The sequence below is a fragment of the Psammomys obesus genome, unplaced genomic scaffold (genome assembly GCF_907164565.1).
Source record: "Psammomys obesus unplaced genomic scaffold, mPsaObe1.curated_primary_1811, whole genome shotgun sequence".
Classification (NCBI taxonomy): domain Eukaryota; kingdom Metazoa; phylum Chordata; class Mammalia; order Rodentia; family Muridae; genus Psammomys; species Psammomys obesus.
Genome location: NW_026592776.1, coordinates 4253890 through 4269515, shown reverse-complemented (window position 1 = coordinate 4269515; position 15626 = coordinate 4253890). Strand labels below are relative to the sequence as shown.

At 39.8% G+C, this 15626-nt stretch overlaps 1 pseudogene; it reads left to right on the top strand.

The window, feature by feature from the left end:
* LOC129683135 (DNA-binding protein inhibitor ID-2-like) overlaps window positions 1–727 on the top strand; it is a 1193-nt pseudogene extending 466 nt beyond the window's left edge.
* Window positions 728–15626: the final 14899 nt, after the last annotated feature.

The window sequence follows — 15626 nt, the reverse complement described above, 5'->3', positions numbered from 1 at the left end:
AGGAAGGGAGGAAGGGAGGAAGGGAGGAAGGGAGGAAGGGAGGAAGGAAGGAAGTTCAGACAGGAAGCTATTGAAGAGAGTCCTTAAAACTTGTGATAAAGATGCTGAAGTGTAACTCTTCACAGCTGATGGCTTCTAGCAGAGGGTGAGGAAGGCCTCAGTTTTCTGAAAGGAGCTGGCCACTGGGAGTTTGACCATGCTCCAAAGAGTATGGTCAACACAAATATGATCAACACAAATATGGGCAACACAAATTGGACACGTGTATTTCTTTTTTGGGGGGTGGGGGTGGAGCACAAGGGTGGGAGCGTGGTCCTGGGAAAAATTCGAAGTATGTATGCTCAGTGTGTATTTATTAAAATTCCCAAATAATTAATGAAATATTATGTTGGGGAAAAATAATACAGCATCATTTTATCTTGACCAAAACCAAAACAAAACCAAACAGAACAAATAACAGAACTATTGCTTCAAGCTCAAGGAGTTGGTACCCTGCATCTGCCAGAACAAGGAGGTGACCAAGATGGAATTCTTATCACACATCATCAATTACACCTGCAAATTATTTTAGACTCACAACCTGTGATCGTCCTCTACCACCAGTGACCTGGGCAGAAATAGATATCCAGAATACCACTGACCACTTCAACACAGACATCAGCATCCTGTCCTTGAGGGCTTCTGAATCCCCTTCTGGTTAATGTCAAATCACAACAAAACACTGTGAGGCTGAGTAATTGAGAATTTAGATGTTCCCTGTTGTTATTTTTTTCTTTTTATTAAAAATTAATTTTTCTTTTCATTTTGCACAAATCTACAGGATCTTTTAATGCATGGAACTTAATTTTCCTCCCCAATCACTTGACCAGGAAAACAAGTTGAGTGGATCTTTTAAAAAATTAAAGGAAACTAAGACTGTGGTAGTTGCTATTTATGTAGGGTCTTTCAATACCCTTTTTTGCAGTTGAAATATTTTCTTTATATACTATCCCCACCATGGGGTGTAGAAACACTAAAGCAATAAGGAAATGCTCAATAGAAATAGACTTCAATGGCTGCAGCCTGAGAGAGTGGACCCTACACCTCACCTGAGCAGCACAGTAGAGATTGCCCGGGATGGCATGAGTGTAGGTGAGCTAGCCCCAAGCGCATGAGACCAGGAGACATGGCCCTGCCTCTTGCCAGCTCAGGTTTTGGGTGAGCTAGCTGGGGCAGCGCTGGAGAGCTGGCCCTGATGGTGTGGGATGCAGGAGAGCTGGCAGGCTGACCAACTCAACTACCACCCAGGCCCAGATACGACTCTTTGAATTGGCCCACCCCAACAGCTACCCCATAGATGAACTGCTGGAGGGCGTGAAGGGGTCAGTCCTGCAGACCCACAGCTGGAGGACCTCCATGACACAGAGCAAGAAAAGGATATCCGAGAGGAGTCCATGAGGATCCAGTATTGATAGTGAAGCAGAAGCCAGAGGCCTTGCACTAGACCAATCACTCACTGCAATGAGTATTTGCAAGCAAAGATGTGTGGACAGAGAGATGTATTATGGGACATGCTGTGACACACTACAGCTTCCACAACGAGATTTTTATTTTATTTTATTAATTACACTTTATTCATTTTGTATCCCCCTATAAGCCCCTCCCTCCTCCCCTCCTGATCCCACCCTCCCTCCCCTTTCTGCATGCATGCCACTCCCCAAGTCCACTGATAAGGGAGGTTCTCCTCTCCTTTCTGATCTTAGTCTATCAGTTCTCATCAAAAGTGGCTGCATTGTCCTCTACTGTGGCCTGGTAAGGCTGCTCCCCCCTCAGGGGGAAGTGATCAACGAGCAGGCCAATCAGATTATGTCAGAGGCAGTCCCTCTTCCCATTACTATGTAACCCACTTGGACACTGAACTGCCATGGGCTACATCTGTGCAGGGGTTCTAGGTTATCTCCACGAATAGTCCTTGGTTGGAGTATGAGCCTCTGGGAAGTTCCCTGTGTTCAAATTATCCGGTTCTGTTGCTCTGCTTGTGGAGTTCCTGTCCTCTCCAGCTCTTGCTATTTCCCACTTCTTACATAAAATTCCATTCACTCTGCCCAATAGTTGGCCATCAGGCTCAGCAGATTTTTTAATTGTAATTTTTATTTTTTATTTTCTTTTGCAGGGGAGGTTGCAAGGGCCGATGGCAGATACAAAGGGATGGAGAGATGAGTAGGATTGGGGTGCATAAATGTGGAATTCACAAATCAAAAAGTTAAACAACAACAACAAAAGAATCAGACTTCACTTGTTTTCAAAGGTGGAGCCTGAATACTAGAAATTACTTATATAAAGTCTTTAGATCTAAAATTACATTTTATTACATTTTTAATTTTATTTATTGTGTATTGTATTCATATGTACTTAGGTGTATATGAGCCACAGCATACACATAAAGGTCAGAGGGCAAGTTCAGAAGTCAGTTCCCTCCTTCTACCATGTGGGTCCTGGGGATGAAACTCAGGTGATCAGCCTTGGCAACAAGAACATTTACCCACTGAGCCATCTTATGGGCCCCAGAAATTACCTTTTGGACACAGCTTACTGAATGTAGTATATATCCTTACATACGTGTATGTGTGTGTGTGTGTGTGTGTGTGCTCGCTCACGTTTGTGTAGGGAGAGAGAGTGTGTGTGTGTATAGGAGAGAGAGAGTGTGTGTGTGTGTGTGTGTTTATTTTCTTATATTGTAACAAAGATGTGTATTTCTTCATAAAAGTGTAATGGTGTACCTATTCATGCTGAACTTTTTATAAGCTTAGTCCTTTTGTATAAAATAAATCAAGTTGTTTATTTGGTGATGATTGTTTGCTTTATTGCTTTAGTTTTTATGATATTATGGTATAAGTGATTCCAAATAAACACAAGTTCAAATTTATGTATGCAGTATTATCATAGTAAAATGTGTCTGAATTTTAAAAAACAAACAGAAAATATACTGCTATTTATAATAATATAGATAGAAAGTGATAGAACATCATCACATTAAAGGAAATAAGACAGATATACAACACTGGTATAACATACTCCCATTCATATTTTAATAGTAAGAAGTTCATTTCTGGGCAGCCAGAGAGCTCACCCAGTCACCAAGCATGGTGACTTGAGATCCCTACCATGATGGTCTAAGTTGCCTTAGGTGCAGAATCCTATCGTAACAATAGAAGTCTAACAGGGCAGCTAGCCTTGCATACACAACATTGAACAACAAAGAGACCCTGTCTCATGTAACATAGAAGACAAAGACTGAAACTCAAGGATATCCTTTGACCTCCACACATATTCCTGCACTTATCCACCCACAGAGAGAGAGAGAGAGAGAGAGAGAGAGATTTCAAAAAATAGATTTTAATAGAAATGAGGCAAAATGCTTAGAGTTACAAAGCATTAAAGTATTGTCTGGTCCTGGAATGATTGTTGAGTGGTTAAGAGCACTGGTTGCTCTTGCAGAGGGTCAAGATTGAGTTTCCAGCACCTAACAAGACTGTTCACAAGCATGTGTAATTCCAGTCCCCAAGAGATTCAACACCCTCCGCTGACTTTCTCTGGCACTGTATTCACACAGCACACAGACATACACTCAGGCAAAACACCCATACACCCAAGAAGAAATAAATAAAAATCTTAACAAGAAAACAATATTCAAAATAACGCCTCTTTTAGATTTATTTTATTTGGATTACATAAAGGTAAGAGAAGGTTTTTTTCACAGCATTAGAAAGGTTTAGGAAGTCCAGTAGAGGAAAATTTAGAAGTCAAAGCACTGAGATGGGTAGAATGAAAGTCTACAAGGATAATTAGGGTTGTCTACTTGAAGTTTGCTTACATGTGATACAGAAAGAAATGGAAATAAGAAAAGGAATGCTTTGAGACATTTAGTCCCACTACTAAAAAAAGTAATGGTAAAAAACAGTGGTTTTCAACCTTCCTAATGCTGTGACCTTTTAATACAGTTCCTTATGTTGTGATGACCCCCAATCATGAAGTTAATTTCATTCCTACTTCATAACTGAATTCTGGCTACTGTTATAAATCATAATGTAAATATTTTTGGAGAGAGAGGTTTGCCAAAGTGGTCACAGCACACAGGTCAAGAACCAGTTGTATAAATGAATGATATAGCAGCAAGCAACAAGAAGTTAAAACTTGGGTTTGGAGAGACGTCTCAGCAAAAGAGGACACACTGCTCTTGCAAAGGACCCAAATTCAGTTCCCAGCACCAACATTAAGTGACGTACAACTTTCTGTAACCCCAGCTCCAGGGTATCTGGTGCCCTCTTCTGTCCTCTTGGGTACTGTGCTCATGTGCTCATGTGCCCATACTGCACCCCACCCCAAACACACGCATACACACACACACTAAAGTATTAAAAAAAGCACTCAGAGAATACTTATAACTCATAACTATAACAGAGAATAAATGAATACTTATGCCTCATGCCACAAATACCTTCCTATAGAATTTATGTCTCATTTGCATAAAAATATGCATTTATATATAAAATGAGTAACATCCAGACAGCCAATTTAGTCACTTAAGTAAACTAACAATCTATAATGCTTTAAGCCAATTATTTGAAAACACATGCAAGACTCACAGTTATTGCGGTAGACTCCCAAGAAATAATTAAAAAGCCTCAGGGGGAAAAATCATGCCACAAAACTACAACAAGCATAAACTGAAATTTCACATTTTGTTCTTGTTTTAGTGATACATTTGGGCAGAAACATCCTCAGAACAAATTTATTTCAGTGCTTCTTGTGTTTTGTTTGTTTGTTTGTTTGTTTGTTTGTTCGGGAGTGAGTGACAGGGTCTTACTCTGCAGCCCAAGTTGGCCTGACACACTGTAGCCTGGGCTGGCCTCAAATTCACATCAATCCTCCTTCCTTGACCTCCCAAGTGCTGGGCCTAAAGGCAATTGTGTTTCTTTAGTCTCTGGCCACTGTGAAATCTGAAGTTCCTCAACTGCCCTTCTTCAAGTCAAATAACTCTAGAGACTAAAGCTTGTCTGCACAGGAATCTTTGTTTTCCGGCTCTGCAGTCAGTTAATGACATGCCCACATTGGAAACCTCTTGCATCAAATCTCTGTTCCAACACCTGGGTTTCCCCAACACACTGCAATATGCTCCGATCCCAGGAGCCATATTATTACTGTGAAGGTCATTATCCTTCACAAACAGATGAATGTTGATTGACTTTTTTAATAAGAAATGTTGATCACATTTTAAATAAGAAACAGGTGTGAATCTCAGCAAGCAAGGCCATATTTCTTTCTTGTCTTGTAATTCCAACTAAAATGGACTCTTAGCCCAAGTTTCTCTAAACCTGAAAGTAATCCAGTCTTAATCACTTGTGACCTCCTCCTTTCTTTCTCTTCCCCTTGGGTTGTAAAATGTCCCAACACCCAATCTGTCCTTAGTTATTAGTCTACATGATTTATAGCTGAAAAGTTGAAGTAACTGATGAGTTACAGATACCCCCTGCCTCCTGGAATGCAGACATTCACCTAGAGGATAAACAGAAAGAAGCCAATGACAATTTTAAAAAATAAATAATACTAATAACTGCTATCAATAGGAATATAGACAACCCTAGCTTAGGACCATGGAAATGGAAGTGAAATCAACAAATCTAAAAGACTGAGCTTAAAGGCCAGACAGGTTTGTCTAAGAGCCCAGAAGTCCACAGTCAAGTTATGGTTGAAAAAAGCACATTGGCATGAACAACTGAGGAAGTCATCAATGAGTTTGATGAAAGCCATTTTAGAAGACCAAGAGGAAGAAGAAATAAGATTGAAATGGACTTAAGAGTCTTTCAGAAGTAAGAAACAGATATAGCAAGTTTAATCTGCTCTCTGGGAAGTGTGATAGCTAACTGATATAGAGGTCAGCCAAGACTTGTTCTAGGTTTTTAGGTTTTCTTCTTCTTTATCTTTACCTTTTTCTCCTCCTCCTCCTCCTCCTCCTCCTCCTCCTATGCCTTCACCTTCGCCTTTGCCTTCACCTTCCCCTTTGCTTTCTCCTCCTTCTTCTTCTTGAGATAACAGCAACTTCAGAATCTTAAAAGGCCAAAGTGAAAGAGCCAAACTGAACACATGAGAAAAATATCCTTATTCTAATGGAGATGGGGGTTGGGGAAGAGGCTTAAAAGTACACAGAAAAGGTTTGGCTTGAAAAAAAGTGAGCAACGGCTAAGTGGAGAAAGGTGCCTAACAATCTGAGTTCAATCCTTGGGACCCACATAGAGGAAAGAGAAACCCAGCTCCCCACAAGTTAGCCTTTGACTTCCTGGCATGCACCATAGTGCCTGCACGCACACGTGTGCCCGTGTATGCACACAAACACTAAGTGAAAGAAAAGACAATTCTACAAATACAGAAAAGAAAAGGGGTGTCTGCGCTAACTGAAGAAAGTTTGAAGTCATAAGGTCAGGAAGTTATCAGAGTTCAAAACTCGGAATTCATTTTTCTCTGTGTACTACAAAACAAAATCATCTTATAAATGACAGTGTAGATCGTGGGTTTGAGGAATGAGATTTTAAGTTCATTTACTTGTATCATTTCTGCACATAAACATATAGTCATTCTAAATCTACTCATTTTTATAAATAATAGTCCTTTAAAGAATTTTTTAATTTTTATTTTATGTGTCTGAGTATTTGCCTGCATGCATGTGTATGAACACCACGTACATGCCTGATGGCTGCAGATACCAGAAGAGGGCATTTGATCTCCTGGAACTGAAGTTGCAGGAGCTGAAAAGATGCCATATGAGTTCTGGAACTGAATCTAGATCCTCTGCAGAGCAACCAGTACTCTTAACCACTAAGCCATCTCTCCAGCCTTGGACCTGATAATTCTAGTAGTTTGCTGGGAATTCCTGTAGCTCCAGGACTTGGGAGATGGAGACAGAAGGATTGCAAGCTCAAAGGTAATGAATGTGGGCTATACTTCGAGACCCTGTGTCAAAAATTTATCTAAATTGCAAAATAATTACAGTAGTTTGTGTTCTGCTGTAAAACTCTGAAGTTGGGAATTCTCATTCAGGAGACTTCAACAACTCAGGTGAAAAGATGAATAGAGCTTCAAGGACCGCATTGTCCTGCTGGGTAGGGCCAGCAAGAGAGAAAGGCAAGAAGAGGGTTTTGAAAATAGTATCATGTTAGAACAGAAAGAAAATGTGGACACAATGAATTATGGAGTCTCCTCCTGAACAAGAAGGAGCCTAAAAGCCTGCGGGCAGGAAAAAGGAGCAGAGCCAATGAGGTAGTGGAACAGTTGCTCTGGAAACAAAAGGATAAGTATGAAGCAAGGCAGAGTGTATAATAGAGCATAAGCTTTAAAAAACAAGATTACTTCCCAAAGGGTCAAGACCATTAAAAGAGACTACTGATGTGGAAAGTGAGCAAAGCCTCCTGGAATCTGATTCTTGTTGGCAAGGCTTCAGATTCCTCCATCTTGCTTTCCAGACTGAAGTAAACCATTTCCAAGACACAAAGTCATCCTGAAGAGTTTATTTAAACAAGTGTTTGCTAAAGATTGACCCAGGAGCCCCTGAAAGCAAGACCACCTAGAAGTTAGGAAAATGAGCTTAAGAGTCAGGCTCCCTGGTACAATTTAATTGGTTTGTTTTGTTTTTTAAACTGACTAAAGTTAGTCTTTGACAGTTTCATATATGTGTGTAACACATTCTGTTAACTCTTACCACTGCACTGTTATACTCCTCCAGCCCCTATCACACCTGACCCCTCTCTTCTCCAAGTCCCTTCCCTACATTTATGTCTATAATGATGAAGCTTTAACTGTCAACTTGACAATCCAGGACAGGTGGATCTCTATGAGTTCCAGGCCAGCCTGGTCTAAAAAGTGAGTCCAGGACAGCCAAGGCTACACAGAGAAACCCTGTCTCGAAGGAAAAAAAAAAAGATAGTTATTGATGATATGCAATTGCCAGTGATTCTTCCTGAGTCTGACAACTCAGAAATATCCAGTAAAAGTCAACTGTCATTCTTGAAGATGAGGAAGATGCAACCACTTCTTCAGCTCTAACAGAAGAGTGATGTCAAAGACTTCAGTTCTCTATTTAAATAAAAGGATAGGCGTTTGCTGATGGTTTTAATAAGGTTACTAAAATCTTCTGCTTATGCCCTCTGCCTGAATTTCCTAGGAATGTCTCCCGGTCCCTAGGAAGACATCAAATTCTTTCTGCCCATTTGAATGTGCTGATGGTGATCCTCAATTCTGAGAAAGGATACTGTGTTTAGGTGCATTACCACAGTGTCTCCAAGCAAGTGAGATTTTTCTCTTGCTATTTAAATTATGGAGTACTATTTAGCTTCATCAATTTAATTTTGAAAGCGTTATCTGCCTGACTCTGTAGAGACTGCATTTCTTTCCTCATTGCTGCAAGCAAAATACCAGAAAAAGGCATCTTAGGAAGGGAAGAATTGGCAGGTGTAATGGCACATACATTTAATCCCAGCATGGGGGAGGCAGAAGCAGGTGCATCAACTGTGAGTTCCAGGTCAGCCTGATTTTACACAGTGAGACCCTCTGTCTTTAAAAAAAAAAAAGAATGAAAGAAGAGTTTATTTGAGGCCCCAGTTCAGTGGTATAGTCCATGAAAGTAGAGAAGGCATGATAGCAGAATCAGAGGTCGCTGGTGACACTACATCCAAAGATGGATAGCAGAAAATGATCAATATTGGTACTTACCCACTTTCTTCTTTTGATTCAGTCTGGGACTCCAGTCCATGGCATGGTGCCACTCACACTTAGGAGGGGTCTTTCCACCTCTGTTATCTCAATCTAGAGTCTCCCTAACAGACATGTACAGAGATTTGTTTCCTATGTGATTGTAGATCCTACCGGGATCCAAAAGCAGGAGGGGGGTGGCTGGCATGGGCTTTTGAAACCTCAAAGCCCCAATGATACATTTCCTCCAAAAAGGCCACCCCTCCTAATCTTTCTAATCCTTTCACTAAGCATTCAAATACATGAGACTATGGGGGTCATTTAAACCACCATATACTAGTTGTGTTGGTTGGTAGGGTGCTTTTTTTTCTGCCTATGAATGTTTTCTTTCATACATATATGTGCACCACAAATGTACCTACAGAGTGACGAAAGGGCATCAAATTTCCAAGAATTAAGAGTTACAGGCAGTTGTGAAATGCCATGTGGATTCTGGAAACTGAACTCCTGTTCTCTGCAAGAGCAGCATAATTACTGAACCACTCCTTCCAGCCCCTACACTGATAAGATTTTATTGTCAGCTTGACACAACCAAGAGTCACCTGGGAAGAAGGAATTTCAATTAAGGAATTGACCTAGATTAACATGACCCGTGGCCATGTCTCAGAGAGATCATCTTGATTGATAATTGATATAGGAGGCACTGTGGGTGGCATCCTCCTTTGGCTGGTGGACCCAGAGTGTATAAGAAAGCTAGCTGAGCATGAGCCAGAGAGCAAACCAGTAAGCAACATTCCTCCATAGTTTCTGCTTCAGTTCTCTCTTGAGTTCCTGCCCTGGTTTCCTTCAGTGATGGACTGACTGTGCTCTGAGTTTGTAAGCTGAAATAAACCCTTTCCTTTCCCAGGCTGCCTTTAGTCATAATGTCTATAACAGTAACAGAAAGGAAACGAGAGCATTTTGTAGCCATGGCATTTGAGACCCATAGTATTCCAAGAAATGGACATTCAAATGCATATACATTGGTGTCCAATTCTCTACCACTATTTTGGTTTCTCTTAACACACTAAAAGGAAATTGTCATTTGAAAAGGCTGATTCAGATGTTTGAGAGGTGTTAGTTGCCGCTAGCAACGCTGAAAAACATGTATGTAGTGATTTCATATGTTTATATATGTGAGTGACTATGTACACATATGTGCATGTGGTACCTGTGAAGGCCAGAAGAGGGCATCAGATCCCCTAGAACCAGAGTTACACAGTATTGTAAGCCTCCACATAGATGCTAGAAATAGAACCTGGGTCCTGCTGAAGAGTGCTGAGTGCATTTAATTGCTGGGCCACATCTCTAGCCAGCCCCACAGTGATTTGCTACCTAAGATATTTCGCAGACTTGGGAATGGTGTGCTAAATAAGTCAGTAGAGCACAGACAGGTTAGGAAAGTAGATGCACTACATGCAGAAGGTCACGTTCATTCTTCCTGAAACACAAACACCACAAACCCCCTCAATGACCTGATGGCAGGGCTGGGCCTAGAGGCCAAGGGTTGCCGCTCTCAGTCAAATGTTCTTTTGTGTGTCTCACCTTGTAGCCAGGATCTTGGCACTTAGCTGAACTGTGATGTCCTGCCAACATAAATTATTGCTCAGCTGGTAGAAACCTCAAGGAGTAGCCAATTCTATGTTAAGAATAAGTCTTGGAGAGCTCAAATCTAAATCCATTCTACCATATAAAACAGTCAATTTTGTGTGACACAAGATAACAACCATTACTGCTCAAGTCTAAAAGCAGAAACTTTTTGTTTGTTTGTTTTTTGGTTTTTTTTTTTTTTTTTTTTTTTTTTTTTTTTTTTTTTTTTTTTTTTTGCAGCAGGTCTTGTTGGGAGCAAAATGTTTTGTCCAGAGCACACACAGAATCATGATCTCATTCTCCAAAGTCTTAGCTCTGAAAACACAATTGGCTGAAAGAAATTTATCCCTTACCATAAATTAATTTTGCAGACAGTATTTCACAGACACCTCCCTGGAAAGCTAACACCAAATGAGTCACCTTACACTTACAACGACAATTTATCTTGGTTATTGGGCATTTTTCGGCTCCCTGAGAGGGAATTTTAATCTTCTGTAGAAGCAAAGGGATTTGGTAGTGAGGATATATGTCAAACTATTACAGACAGAGAGAGCCAAAATAAGTCAGTGAGAACTAAGTCAATTGAGTTTCTCTGGAGCCTCTGTGATTAACCCTGTGTGTTGTCTCCTGACCTATAATCCCTATGCCACCCGTGTTTTGCTGTTTGAATTCTCATCTTCTTGTGGAAATCAGGAGTCCCACAGAACAAGCAGGTTTACTGGAATGATCTCCAAAAATGTTGTTAAATGTAAACCCATCCCCATGCTAACAAGTAGATAAATAGATAAATAACCATGACTCAAAGCTTGGGGCTCTGTTCCACACTTGTCTGAAACATTGATTACAATTATGTAGAGTGCCCGCTGACATTGAAAAAAAGAACATCATACCTCCCGAGCACCAACATCCATCTTTCTGGGTCCTACCAACCACAGAACGTTTGTTTCTCAAGTGGGAGATACCACTCCAACTAGAAATGTTACCACCCAATAAAGAAATGTCCACTGTATATCTAGTCTTCCAGACCATGGCTTATCATTTCATGCCCCTACTTCCTTTGAGTTACCATTGAATGACTATTTTTGATAACTATTATCTGCCATGGGGTAACAAAAATGATTATGGTAGTCCTAGCTTACTTCGCCAGCTTTCTTTGCAAAACTTCAGTTACCCACAATCAACCCATGGTCTAGAAATTTAAAGGGAAGATTACCGAAGTAAACAACTTAGGAGTTTTCAAGTACATATCCTGCTGAGGAGCCTGATGGAAACTTATACCATACCATTACATCTGTGATGGTTCATCTTCACTGTCAACCTGACCACATTTAGAACCATCCTGGAAACACAGCTCTAGATGTATCTGTGAAGTTGTTTCCAAAAATGTTCAAATACAATGATCCACTGTAAATGTTGGTGGAGCCATCCTGTGGGCTGAACTGAATAAAAAAGTGAAATTTACCTCCCTCTGCTTCTGATGTGACCAGCTGCCTCAAGCTCCTGCTGCCATACCTTTCCTACCAGAGGCTAAAAGAATGAGACAAAATAAACCCTGCTTCTTTAAGTTGCTTTTCTTCTGTTATTATTATTGTTATTATTATTATTATTATTATTATTATTATTATTATTATTATTGGTGTTGTTATTGTTTTGATGGTGTGTGCATGAGAGAGGATAGTTTACATATGGAATGCGGAGGATAGTTTACATATGGAAGTCAGACAACAACTTTCAGGAGTAGGTTCTCTCCTTCCACCTTGTTTTGAGGCAGGCTCTGTCTTCTTGTTTCTGCTGTGCTGTGCATTCCAGATTATTTGACCCAAGAGCTTCCAAGTGATTCTCCTGTCTCTACCTCCCATCTTGCCATAGGAGTGCTAGGATTACAGATGTGTGCCACCACATTTAGCTTTTCACATAGATTCTGGGAAACCAAATTCAGTTTGGAAGGCCAGCCCTTAATAAAGACAAGAGTAATTAATACAGCATTCTACTTGGTCCATGAATACTCCCCCTTTCCAGCATATTCATACTATGTACACTACTAGTCCATTAGTCATTTCATAACTATCTTGGTTAGAAACCATTGCCATAGTATTAAGTGCTTATAAGTTGAAGAAGGAACAAAATAACCTAACACTACATCAAAATGCATATGCTATTCACCTCGATTCATCTCATCACACACTAGAGTAGAGGTGATGGGGGCTGGAGAAATGGCTCTGTGTTTAAGAGCCCTTGTTTTTCATCTAGAGGACCCAAGCTCAGCTTTCAGCACCTACATCAAGTGACTCAACTACCTGTAACTAACTCCAGCTCTGGGAATTCAATGCCTTCTTCTGGCACAGACTCGCATACAGAAACAGCTACATAATTTAAAATAATTTTTAAAAATTTAAAAGAGGATCAGCCAAGTGTGGTACTATATACCTTTAATGCCAGGATTTGAGAGGCAGAGGCAGGTGGCTCTCTATGAGTTCAAGGCCACCCTGGTCTACATAGTGAGTTCCAGGAGAGCCAGGACCATGTCTCAAATGACAACAACAACAACAGCAAAAAGAAAAAACAAACAAACATACAGTAACACATTTAGAGAAAGCAAATCAATATAACTTTCATTATAGCTTGATTGCATAATTGTTCTATTTTTATTCTTATTAGTCATTTCTTATTGTGCCTAATTTATCAATTAAATTTTAACATAAGCTTGTAGCTATAGAAAAAAGAAAATATTTACACATACACACATTCATTTCAGTATTATTTGTGATTTCCAGCATCTACTGGGAGGCTTTAGAATACATCCCCTTGGTAAGCAGAGACTACTATGTTAGTAATTTTGAATGCCACCTCTCACTGTCATTCTCTTCAGCGCGTTCCTTTTGCTCATTTTTGCAGCAGGCTGATTCTCTCACTTCTACACGAAATGGCCACTCACTTGCAGAACTGGCTGATTACACAAAAGATCCTGAGCTGCTTCACAGTCTCCCTGAGGTCTTCCTTGTTTTAGCATTTTAACAAGGAACAGAATATTCATGTATACACTTCCAGAATATTCTGCAATCTTACCTCAGCAAGACCAATCTCCCACTGGCTTTTTTTTGTCTTGTTCGGTGTCTGTGTTTCATAGGCAATTTGCTTATTTGTTTTTACCCCTTCCTGTTCCTTTAAACTAGCTTTTGTGTTATTTGTCATTTGACCACTGTGTGTCCCTGGTGTGGGTTGTCATCTTTGTTGTTTTACCAAGACTTCACTGATTGGGAAAATGATCTAACCATTATTTTTTTTTTTCAAATATGGCCTCTCTATCATTCTAACTCATTCACTGATTTCTTTTTCTAAAAGTTAGTCTGGAGATTTACTTTCAAGCTTTGATTAGATTTTTCCACCCCCTTCAGCTCTCTTTGCTACTTTATAGAAAACTTATTTTGATATGTATTCTGAATACCTATAAGTTTGAGTTCTATATAATGTGATGTTGAGTCCATTGAGGACTGAGGATGTAGCTGGCAGAGTGCTTACCTAGCATGAGAGAGGCCCTGGGTTGGGTTCACAGTATCATTTAAACTGGGTATAGTGTCATACAACATTATATTTTAATTTCAACAAGTATATATTTTAATTACTGTTCTATATGGCTATTTTATTGCGGGGCTGGGCATCAATCCCAGGACATTACATGTGATAGGCAAACATTCTACCACTGAGCCATACACCAGCCAAGTATGTCAGAGGAGAAGGAAATACTACCAGTTATTTTTACACAAGGATTTATTCTCTTTTGCTTTTAGATTTATTCTCTTGTGCTTTTAATTACTTTCTTATGTCTTTGTTCATTTAAAGGATATTTATCTTTACAATGTTAGTGATGACTAAACATTTTCACTGTCAACTTGATTGGACTTAGAAACACTGAGGAGATAGATTGTTATATCTGTAAATTTCTGGAGAGGATAAACTGGAGGAGGAAGGCGCACTCTGAATGTGAGCAATAATACCCTTCTATGGTCCAGGCTCCCAGGAGAATACAAGAGAAACAAGGGAGAAGGCTCCAAGTGAGCACATTCCCCTTTCTCTGCTTCTTTTCCCCCATGAAAAGAACTGTGCTGCTCCTACTTGCCTTCATTACCATGATGGACTGAACCCCCTGAGACTGTGAGCCAAAACCAATCTTCCTTGCTTTAAATTACTTCTATCAGATATTTCATGGTAGCAACATGAAAGTCACTAATACAATGTTTGTCTAGTGATTCTGCATCCTGAAGTTCTTAGCATATGACTTTGCTGTTAGTCATATCTACTAATTCTTGCTCTCTGTGCATTGCTACTGATGATTGTTGTTTTGAGTTCTTAGCTAATAGTCAGTGGGATTACTTTCTTACCCATAAGAATGACATGTTGTTATGTTGAAGGGATGTGCCTCCAGAGAGTACTTGTCAGGAAGCCCAAAAAGTCAGTCTGGACCATATTTCCTTGAGTTGGTGATTTCCTTTTCAAATAAGCAATATACATTCAAACCCCAGAGCTAGAGAGATGTAAGATCACTTACTGCTCTTCCGGAGGAGCTGAGTTGAGTTCAGTTCAGTATTCACATCAAGCAGCTCAAAACCACCTGCAACTCAAGTAGAGAATCCAGTGCTGCCTTCTGGCCTTTGAGGGCACCTGCACTCATTCATTCATGATGTACCCCTGCAAACACACACACACACACACACACACACACACACACACATACATACATACATGCTTAAAGACTAAAAAATAAATAAATTTAAGACCCAAAATATAAGAAGGCATCTCCATAGTTACAAGTTTCCAAGAGAATTTGTTTATCCATAACAGAAAAAAGCAAATTTTCTTATCATCTCCCATGAAAATTGATAATCATTTTCTGGTAAGATTTCCTATGATATCTATTAAAGCTCAAAATTTATGACAATGTCTCTCTTCTTTATCTCTCCCTTCAACAGTTCCTACATGGTCTTTAAAACCCAGTTCTCATGGTTATTGGCACTCATCATCTTGTAGCTTCCTGGGAGCATCCCAAGCTTCATTATGATTATTTCTGCTAAAATAATAATAATAATAATAATAATAATAATAATAATAATAATAATAATATGTTCAGGGATCATTTATACAGCTGGGATTTGCTAGACTGGGAGTTTACAGGTCTATTTTGACATCTGTCCTGCCATACCAGGTGGGATTCAAACTCTGTCAGTAGTTGAGGATAGCCTTGAATTTTTGATCCACATGCTTCCCTCTTGAATGTTGAG